A 10,427-nucleotide genomic window follows, 5' to 3' on the forward strand; every position below is an offset into this window, starting at 1 on the left:
TCAATATACTGGGACAAACAGCCACAAAGAATAATGATAAGACTGTTATTTATCAGAGAGAAGAAGAGATTTGAGAAGTGTGTGTATATTTGTATATATGAAAACATGCATGTGCAGGCACATATGTGTGAGTGTGTCACTCTCAAACTTAGAAATGTAAAATAAAATCAATTTCACAAAGAAATACAAACCCTTACCAGAAAATTCTCCACAAAACACTAGCAAACTTTAATTAAGCCCAATTAGAAATCCCTGCTCAAACATACATTTCATCCCTATGGAAATGTAAATTTCTTGAATTATTTGGATGGGGGACAATAAGAAAAGATAACAAGGCATAGTATATTTAGATGGTCAGCTGGAAGGTCATATTTCAGCGAGAAGGATGTGAAGAGCCATGAACACCCTGGAGGGGAAGCCCTGAGTCTTGGGCACTAAATCTCACTTGATTATTACCACTGCAGTACTTGAGCCAGCAGTCTCATGCTTCAGTTGTGAAAGTCAAGTAGCCTTAAGGAGTCCATCTAAGTCAAAAATCTATGAATTTTTATAAATGTGTAAGAAAGTGAGACTACAATGTAGAAAAGTAACAAGGAACAAGTAAATATTTTTTTCTATCGCTGAGAGAAAATTTACTATCTACTGAGGAAAGAAATGCCCCCTACTCCCACCTTGAATGGGTTTTCTGTGACATAAGAAACTTAAGGCTATCACTCTTCTCATCCTCTCATGGTTTGGTCTTGGTTTAGGTCTTCTCAGTGTGCTCAGCCATGCAAGATCCTATGGTCGATCTATCAGAAGTATAAGGAAAATTTCTTTTACTCAAGGAAATCTCAGTCTTATTTGGAAGCCACACCTCCAGGATGCAGTGAGAGAATATAATAGATGGTATGTAATTTATTGTCTTATTCAACAGAAAATGACATCCTTGTTAGAAGAGATCAGTGGGTACAGCATCTTAGGAAAGGATAACTCAGGAATCCTCTCAAAAATGAGTGGAACTCAGAGGGGAAGAGAAGAGGACCTTTTAGGTTGGTGTGGCTTCACTCAACCTTGCTTATGAGAGTCAAAGGCCCTGTGAAATCAAATCAAATCCCTCTATCACTTCATAGAGAGATGCAAGAGCATCTCCTGAATTGTCAAGCATTGCAGTGGATGGTTCTTTGCCTGTGGCTCCCATCATCCCTGCTTCATCTTTATTTTATTCCACTCTTTTATTATTAGTAGTATTACTACTACTAATAGCAACATTCTCATGTATTTATCATCCACAATGTATTCTATGTACTTCTCTCATTTAATTCCCCCAAAATATCCTATCATGTAAATTTTATTTTCCTCATTCACAGATGAGAAAACTGAGATACAAAAGCATTAAATAGCTTGCCCCAAGCTAAACAATCAGTAAGGGCACATTGCTCTCTGACTCCATAACTCATGCTCTCTCCACTACATTAAAATGCTTCCTTGTCTTGAGATATGTGTGCTATGTTCACTCTTTCTCTGTCCATCTTCTGGGCTCCCTCACCAGTCCTGCAGACTACAAACAAACAAAAACACAGACCAGATATTGGAGAAGGGTTGAGTTGTCACAGTTGCTGGCATTAAAATAGCAGTTAGAAAAGAAACTGGCCAGAATGGAATAAAGGAAGGTACCTTTCCAGGTTTTAAGGAAATAGATATTTGACTCAGATTTTCTCACAAAGGATAACAAAGAGTAGATATGCTGGTGGGATTCCAGGGGCTGGAACTCCACCTTCACCCATGGAGTCCTGGTTCTTCACAGGAGGGAAGGTCAAGCCAAGACACCTTGTGTCAGACACCCTGCATCGTTGAGAATGTGAATGAGGCAGCCTTCCATAATTGGAATTTCCTTTAAAATATTGAACATTTTTCACCATTAAACGCTATCTTCAAAATCCTAGGGCAATGTTCCAAGAGCTTTGATTTACCCTGAAATGATTTGGTTCTCAGAATGTTTCAATTTCTGGATTTAGCAACTCTGAGCTGTGGTGCAGAAAAATATATTTTGAAAAATCCTTGAAGCTAAGGGCTCAGAAGAGCCAAGTAGTCAACTAGAAATTGCAGAATATTTTATTTCATTTTCTGTATCAGCATTAGGATTTCTGCATTATGGACATTCAAACAAATCATGGACATAAAAAACATTATAGAAACTAGATATCAGGATTTACCCTTTTACATATTTATAATTTTTAATAGAAAAGGAAGCTGCTTCGGTTTTGTAATTACCAACTGCTGCATGATCCATATGACCGACATTCTTATTATGCATATAAACTCATCTACGCAGTCCCTGGCACATACCAAGTGCTCAATAAACAGTTATTATTTTTATGATAAGATGAGAAGATACTTTTATAATATTTCCTTGCATCAAAGAAACGTGCAATTGGCTCTGACTAAGCAATGACAAAGATATCTGTTTTTGAAGAAATCTAATTTGGGGAGCCAATTTTTAATTCTATAATCGACAAATTGAATTGAATTGACTCACTGATTCAAATTCTTCTTTTCTACTTTGTCATCAATTAATTCCACTTGTGGTGTTGTCTCTAACACTTACTAAAACAGCTCTCTTCGAAGGCACCAAAAACTTACTACCTGCAAAATCCAACTTGTAACTCAGGTGCAAAATATAGGTCTTAGAAAACTGCCCCTTTGAGGCTCCTTCTTAGTCTACTCACAATCCATAAAGGGCTACCACTACCATCACAATCTGGTTGGAAAGTTCTGCTGGTTTTGCCTCAATTCCTTTTCTCTAGTCTCTCTCATTTCAGCTTTCAAGTCCTCTGCCTGCTTGGAATCCTCATTCTCTTTCATCCAAACAATTGCAGTTCTTCCCTAAGTGATTCCCAGACTCTTTCCTTTGCAATACATCTCAAGTATTGCCACGGACATGATCTTGTCACTGGTGTCACTACTCTTCCAGAAAACTTTTGGTGAGTCTCTTTTGTATGTGCCATGATGGCCCACCTGCTCAACCTGTGATTTAAAGTTTTTAATAACATGGACTTTACTTACATTTCTAGATTGAATTGTCTATGTATAGAAATTTGTCTTACTCTACTTAGATAATTTACCTGCTTACTTAACGTATAGGAGATTTGTTTGTCTGTCTGAACCTGTCAGGAAGGACTTGCCATCTCTCCCCACTCCCTTCCACTCTTTATTCATTGTGTGTTATTCAAAATTCAACTTAATCCTTCCTCTTTCAAGAAGCCTTCCCAAATTCATTCATTTTCTTTCTCTCTTTCTCTCCCATCTCCACCCCATTTTGTCACCCTCTCTCTCTTTTTCTTCTAACACCCATATCACTTCATTTATTACTGTAATGTCTATCTGGTTTTAAGAGTAATTTTAAGTGTGCTTGAATCTGAGACCACAATGTGATTGCCTAGAAGACAAGAACCATAGTGCATTTCTTTCAGAGCATTCAATGCTGCATCTAGCACTATCTGTGATTTCATAAAGTAGACACCTCATACATGCTTAATGAATTGAAGTAACCTTATATTCTTATACTTAAAAGCCAAAAGTCACTGTGTAACATAGACACTCCCATCCCATATTTAAGTTTCACAGGGTCAGGTCACCTGTTTGTTGTCTTTGTTGCTTGTACCACAGCAATTAGCACAGAACTTGCCAATTAATAAATATTCACATATTTGTTGAGTAAATAATGACTAAATTAATAAATAAAACTAAATAAACAAGAACTAAGGTGTGAAACTTTAAGATTCATCATTGAATCATTTTAAGTAAACATGAATCATCTTAATTGTACAGTTTAATGCATCTCCTGAATCAGGATTCAATACATCTTTTCAAAAAATCTAATTAAGAAAATGATGTTAACAGGAGAGCTTAGAGTGATTGTTTTTGCTGGTAATCATATTAGAAAATCCTGAACATCAATTGGCAACTCAATAAATGAAGCAACGAGGTGTATTGTGGTCTTTCCTAGGTGGTGGAAGCCTGGGTCTCTCAGGAAACAAAGGCATGCATCAGGGGGCCGGTTTCAGAAACCAATATTTGGCACCACTTGGCTGAAAGAAGGAGAAGCTCATCCAGCTGTTCTCCTGAGGAAGAAGACCTTTGAGAATAAGTTGAGAGCAAGAATAGGGTATGCAGTCATATCAATGCAGCATACACACAGCTGGCATCCTTCCCCAAAGTACCTAGTGTAATGCTCAGCAGAGAGAGATAAAAAATGCTGTTGATTATTTGCCTAGCCCAGTTCTGTGTGGCCAAGAAGGGTGGGCAGCCATTGGAAAGGATTCAAAAATGTCATTCACTGCCTGAAATTGTAGGACCAATTCCTTTGAGAAACACAGATGTTCAGTCCATAACTGACCAAATTTAACATTGGGAAAGTATGAATGACTTCTTACATTTCTTTTGTTTCTTCCCACTGAAAGCCATTTCAGTCTGTATACATGTTTAAGATTAGGAAGATTAGTGATATTTCAAAAAGTCCTTCCCTTGGTGAACAGGGTGACATTCACTTTGGACGAAGCTCTGACATGAAAAGTCAGAAAAAATTGAGAAAATCATCACAAAGTTATGTCAGGATGGAATGAATGAAAAGGAGTAAATGATCATTAAGAAAACAAACATTTTTTAAAAAATATGGAATGCTTCACGAATTTGCATGTCATCCTTGCTCAGGGGCCGTGCTAATCTTCTCTGTATTGTTCCAGTGGAAAAAAAAAAACAGTTTTTGCACCATTCTGTTGCACAGGTAGTCTCTAATATAAAGAATCATTTAACTCCCCCAAATTAATATTTTATCCTCCCTCATCTTTCAACTGCTTGAAAGTAGTATATTGCGTGGATTGGGACACTCTGAGAGTGAGTTGTTAAATGATCTTTATCTAACTCCTTGCCATTTTATATTTCAAACAACATTTCACATAATTTCCTCCTGATAATAAGGAGTTTAAGTATTTCTTCCTCTTCCCTTTTTGTTGCCTTTTAAAAACAAAGCTGAAGCTGAAGTAAGAGGATAATAATAGTCCTGCCTAACGAGGTAATATTGCAAGAAGGTCAAGGTCACAGTCATGAGTAAATCTTCAACTTAGCATACTCACTATTAATATTTATTGATGATGAATAAAGTTAGTGAACTGAGCTATAAATGCCCCATCACATCCAGCAGCTCTGTAGACAGACTCCTGAGAACCTATCACTTCTTCCTCGGATGTTTTCTTCTATCTTTATCCTTTTCCTCTGGCTGTTTTCTGGAAAGATTGTTTCCTTTTCTCAAATCAAAATTTCTGCTTTCAGAAATCTTAACTGCCTGGGTGCTCAGTCAGTTAAGCATCCGACTTTGCCTCAGGTCATGATCTCACAGTTTGTGAGATCAAGCCCTGTGTAAGGCTCTGTGTTGACATCTCGGGGTCTGGAGCCTTCAGATTCTGTGCCTCCCTCTCTCTCTATCCTTCCCCCATTCACACTGTCTCTCAAAAACATAAATGTTAAAAAATATTTTTAATTACATCAATCGGGATTTTTTTCTGCTCTAATATTATGAATTTCTACAAAATTAGAGCACACAATATCATTTGAGGACTAACACAGATTAAACTTTCATTTGGCCAAAAGAATCTCCATGTGCATTAAACAATATATGCATTCTAGAGCCCCTTTGAAAGGTAAGAAAACAATGGGGCACATGGAAAGATGATGCATAGATGTTTGCAATAATAAAGATGACCAGGGATGGCATTAGTTTCTGGGTTGTCAGAGTTAGACCAATACAAGCTACTTTACCATCCATCAGAAACTCCCATAACTTAACAAGAGAAGTTGCTACCACAGACATCACCCTTAGGTGATGCCTCCACAGGGAGGGAAACCATAGATTAGGAACCAAGAACAATCCTATACATCTGGGTAGAAGCCAGAAAGTCTTTCACAGTTAGAGGTCTTCAAGCACATCTGGGAAGTGCTGACCATGAATGAGAATTGACCAGTATTCTGACATCAGTGATTTAGGAGGTATGTGTTTTGTGCCTAGCCTAGTTCCAGAGGGAGGATAGAAGAGAAGCCCTCTAGTAGTTCATCTAGGGGAATGTTTTCTCCAAATTAATTAGATCCATACAAAATGAAAAATTATTAAAAGCTAAATAGAAGTTATAGGCCATGAATAAGGAGGTCGTGTGATACCTTGTTTGAATTGAAACACTTTTGAAAGGAAAAAGTGACACTAGCCAGACAACAGAAGACAACATGCATATCTGGGGTTACACAAAATAACCCAAACAAACGATCACCCTAGCAAAAGGGCATGACCATCAAAGAAAGGGCGATGTGACCCAGATAAATCTGAGAAAACTTCATGTTTCATGCAAGATAGGAATTGAGCTAGATCTGAAAGACAGGTAAAATTGGGAGAAGCAGTTTAAGTGATTCAGGTAAGAGTAAGATCTGGTGAGGCTTGGTCTCCCAGTGTGGCTTCAGATGCAGAGATATGGGACAAAGCACAAAGATGAAACCATTTACAGCAGGGACAGCAAAATAGGGTTCACCTTCGGTGTCAGCTCAGATCAGTTCAAATCACTGCCAAAAGCCAAATATCTGGTCTCAATGATGAACTGTACTATAATCATCTAGCAATGTCAGCCATGAGTGTGGAAAGGGAACATAGCATCCTACCTGCCACTTACAACATCTGTCATCTGTAGTTGGATGGACCTGTAGTGATAAGCAGGCTTTAATGCCCTAATAAGGATGATGATCTGAGAAAATTAAATTCGATCTCATATAAACCATTTGTTGACTTTGATTATTAAAGGCAAGAATTAGCCAAGGTATACTTTTGGAGGATAGGAAAGCATCCATTAAGAATACCCTATCCAAAATGACGCAGATTACACTAAAAAAGTTATATACTCTCGTATAGAACATTACTAGACAGATGAAAAAGTTGTTGGAGAGAGGGCACAGATTGGCATACTATGTTAAAATATTAATGTTGGGAAACATTCATTTGTTTAGATTTAATATAAAGCATAGAAAATAGATTGTAGAAATAGGAAGGAAGCTGTGCCCCTAAGGTAAAATGCAGTTTCATAGTTATGAAAATTTAATTTGACTGCTTTCCCAATAATTGCTCATATTTGTAGCAGCAGCATGCCAGCGAGATAACGGTCAATCAAACGGACATCACCCTGTAAATGCTCTTTAAAAGCCTGCACTGTGTTTCCTGGTGGGAGAATGGCATTGCCTCCAATTGTTAAAAGATGCCCAGTTGAAAAGCAGAATAAGAAATTGGACAGTAGGAAATCTTTATATATTGCCATTTCCCTCCCTCTCTCAAATTAAATTCCTGTTGGGAGCTGGAACTATTTTTTTCTTTCTGAAAATGGAAAATCTGTCACATCATAAACCAGACCTTGCGCACAGAACGTTTGAGGTTCTCTTTTTTAAATTCTGTTTGTGGTCAAGAAAAATTAGGATATGCTACGAATATGGGCTGGGCAAATATTTCTTTCATAGGTGAGTGAAGGACGGCAATAGGTCCCTCGATGTATGAAAAATTTCCCTGGATCCTAGTTGGAGAACAGCAACAGAATGATGCCTCTCTGTCTCTGTCTTCCTCTGGCCCTCTCTAATTCCTCTCCTCCCTTTGTTCTCTTCCTCATTCCCTATTTCCCACACTCTTCATGACCGTTGAGAAAATGCCATTAATAATTGGTACAAAGAATCGTGCTCAGTGCATGGAGATAAACTGGGAATGACAAAATATCAACTTCCTGCTGCTCAATTGAAAGCCCTATCTGTACAACTGGTAATTACTTTTAATTTAATTAGGACTCCTGGTATTGTTTCTATCTCATAGATTACATTATAACATGCAATGTGTAAAAGCAACAAGACAAATTGAGGCGAGAAAACACAGAAAATATTACCTTTTTTGTCTATAAATAATACCACAGTTTAACTCTTCAAAAAGCCCTCAAGAAGCTCTACTATGGGCTAATTATTATTTCCCATATTCCTTTGGCTTGAGTAAGCAAAATCTTATATTATCTAATGAAAAACTGTATCTCATGGGTTTTTGAAAAGAATTTTTTAACTCTACACTTTTTCCTTTCTCATGCAGAACAAATAAATGATTTATGCTGCTTCGTGCTGAAACAAAATTCATTTAACTAGAGAAAACAATCACTGGTGCCTGAGAGAGAGACTATGACCTTGGCTGTTCGACATGGAAATGCAAGAGTGGCTCAGGAAAGGCACCGGAGGCACGCTTTTTAGGTAGAAACACACTGTCAGCAAGGCAAGGAAGCCTAGTTGATATCTTTGTTGACTCAAAGGAAAATGAGGGATCCATTTGTGACAGACATACGCTTCATTTGATTCCACACAGAATTCACAACTGGGAACTACTAAAAAATCTCAAATGATCCTCTAAATAGTTAAATTATATAATAAAAGTGTGTTGATGAGGACTCTGGAGATTTATTCCTTCAAACTGCTAGTTACAGAATAGACAGTGAAGGGAGGTGTAAGAGACAGAGACAGAGACAGAGAAAGAGAAAACATGGACTCACTAGTGCAAGGAGACAGGTGCCTCAGTGGGAGGAAGATTCCCCACATTGAGGTCACAATTGCTGTCCAAATAAAATGCAAAACTCCAAATGAATGGCGAGGGAAAATATGATTGAAAATTCCTCTATAATACTTGATCCTTTCACCCAGTAAATTAGACCTGGAAATTTATAAGGTAGATTTACTGGCTTAGTAAAAACTTACTCTGAATATTTCAAAACACACAGAAAACAAACAGATCACCCCGTCAAATTTTGTCCTTTTCTAAAATTAAAGATACATGTTCACAGATAATTTTAGAATTACAAAAACATTAAATATCATCTTGTAAACAGCCCACTTCATATATAGTAAAACCAAATTCTTAAAAAGGAAATTAGGATTTATTTCCCAGCAAGGCAGATAAGGACTGAATCCCAAGGACTAAAACCTCATTTTGAACCCAGAGGGTACTTTTTTTTCCCTGCACAACATTGCCATCATGCATTGTACTAACTAGAATTCAAGCTAGTGGACTTCAAAGCCTTAACAAAAGTTATACAAAATTAAATAATACTTATTTTTGGTCCTAATTTCTCTGTTCTTCCAAAAGATAAAAATATGTAAGTTCACCTGGATAGCTCAGCTCATTATCATCATGTCTCAGTTTCTAGAACAATGCCTCTCTGGCAACCTCATCGCCACAGTCTGGTATGGAAGGGACAGCTGTTGCCCTATTTGCAGCCCAAGAAAACAGCACCACCAGCCAGTTCCTGCAAGACAGAAGACTTTTGGCAAAATGGCAGTGTTCTCTTACAAAAATAGCAAACCATCATCTGGGTAAATTCAGGAAAGCTTATGACTTCTGCCAAAGAGAAATTGTGCAGTGCTGATGGCAAGTCAATACTGTGTTGGAATAAAGATCTAGATAAAGGTCAATTTAGATTTAAAGAAGGTATGGGCTTTAAAAATTTGAAACAATTCCTTAGGCAAGCTATGACATTTCTTTCATCAAACATTCAAGCAATTCTTTTTAAATACATAGCTGTAAAAACATTTTTTTTTTAAAAAAGGGGGGCATCTGGGTGGCTCAGTCAGTTAAGCCTCCGACTTCGGCTCAGGTCATGATCTCATGGTTCGTGGGTTCAAGCCCCGCGTTGGGCTCTATGCTGACAGCTAGCTCAGAGCCTGGAGCCTGTTTCGGATTCTGTGTCTCCCTCTTTCTCTGAACCTCCCCTGCTCATGCTGTCTCTATCTCTCTCTCAAAAATAAATAAAACATTAAAAAACTTTAAATACATAGCTGTAACACGGTATCTTTTAAAGTAAAATAATATTTTCAGATATGACATGTTGCTATCCACATACTTCTGGGCAAAATTGCATGCCATTTTACCAAGAGGTAGGATGGGAAGTTGGGGGAAGGACAAGGGGGCCTAGTAGGATTGGGGTTAGATCATATGTAAATGCTATGTTCAACATCATAGCCCAGTGTCTTTAATGTCCCGTGGATCTGGGGATAAAATAAATACAGTGCATGCCCTCATAGTGTAAACAGTCAGGTAGCATGTTGAGTTAAGTAATGCTGGGTGGGATGGGAATGGGGAGCTAACTATTAATTTAACAAATTGTTGCCACAATGAGAATGGAGTGTCTAATAAGTTTTGATTCTAATAAAATCCCACCAAGCTTTATGGAACTAGAACATAATGTTGAAATACATCCTAATTTCTTCATGTGAGATTGTGTACAAGTCAAGCCAAGAATAAAAATGAAAGTCTCTGCAAGTTTCTTATTAGTAGTGGGAATCCAGTGAGGTTTTTACCTCCCACACACTAGGAAAACAGGGAAATAAGATTTCCCATTGAG

General features: G+C 37.6%; 1 pseudogene; it reads right to left on the minus strand.

Moving 5' to 3' along the window:
- Window positions 1-4,647: 4,647 nt before the first annotated feature.
- On the minus strand, window positions 4,648-4,746 carry LOC120224858 (annotated as a pseudogene).
- Window positions 4,747-10,427: the final 5,681 nt, after the last annotated feature.

This window comes from Hyaena hyaena, unplaced genomic scaffold (assembly GCF_003009895.1).
Source record: "Hyaena hyaena isolate Hyena2069 unplaced genomic scaffold, ASM300989v1 scaffold_1274, whole genome shotgun sequence".
Classification (NCBI taxonomy): Eukaryota; Metazoa; Chordata; class Mammalia; order Carnivora; family Hyaenidae; genus Hyaena; species Hyaena hyaena.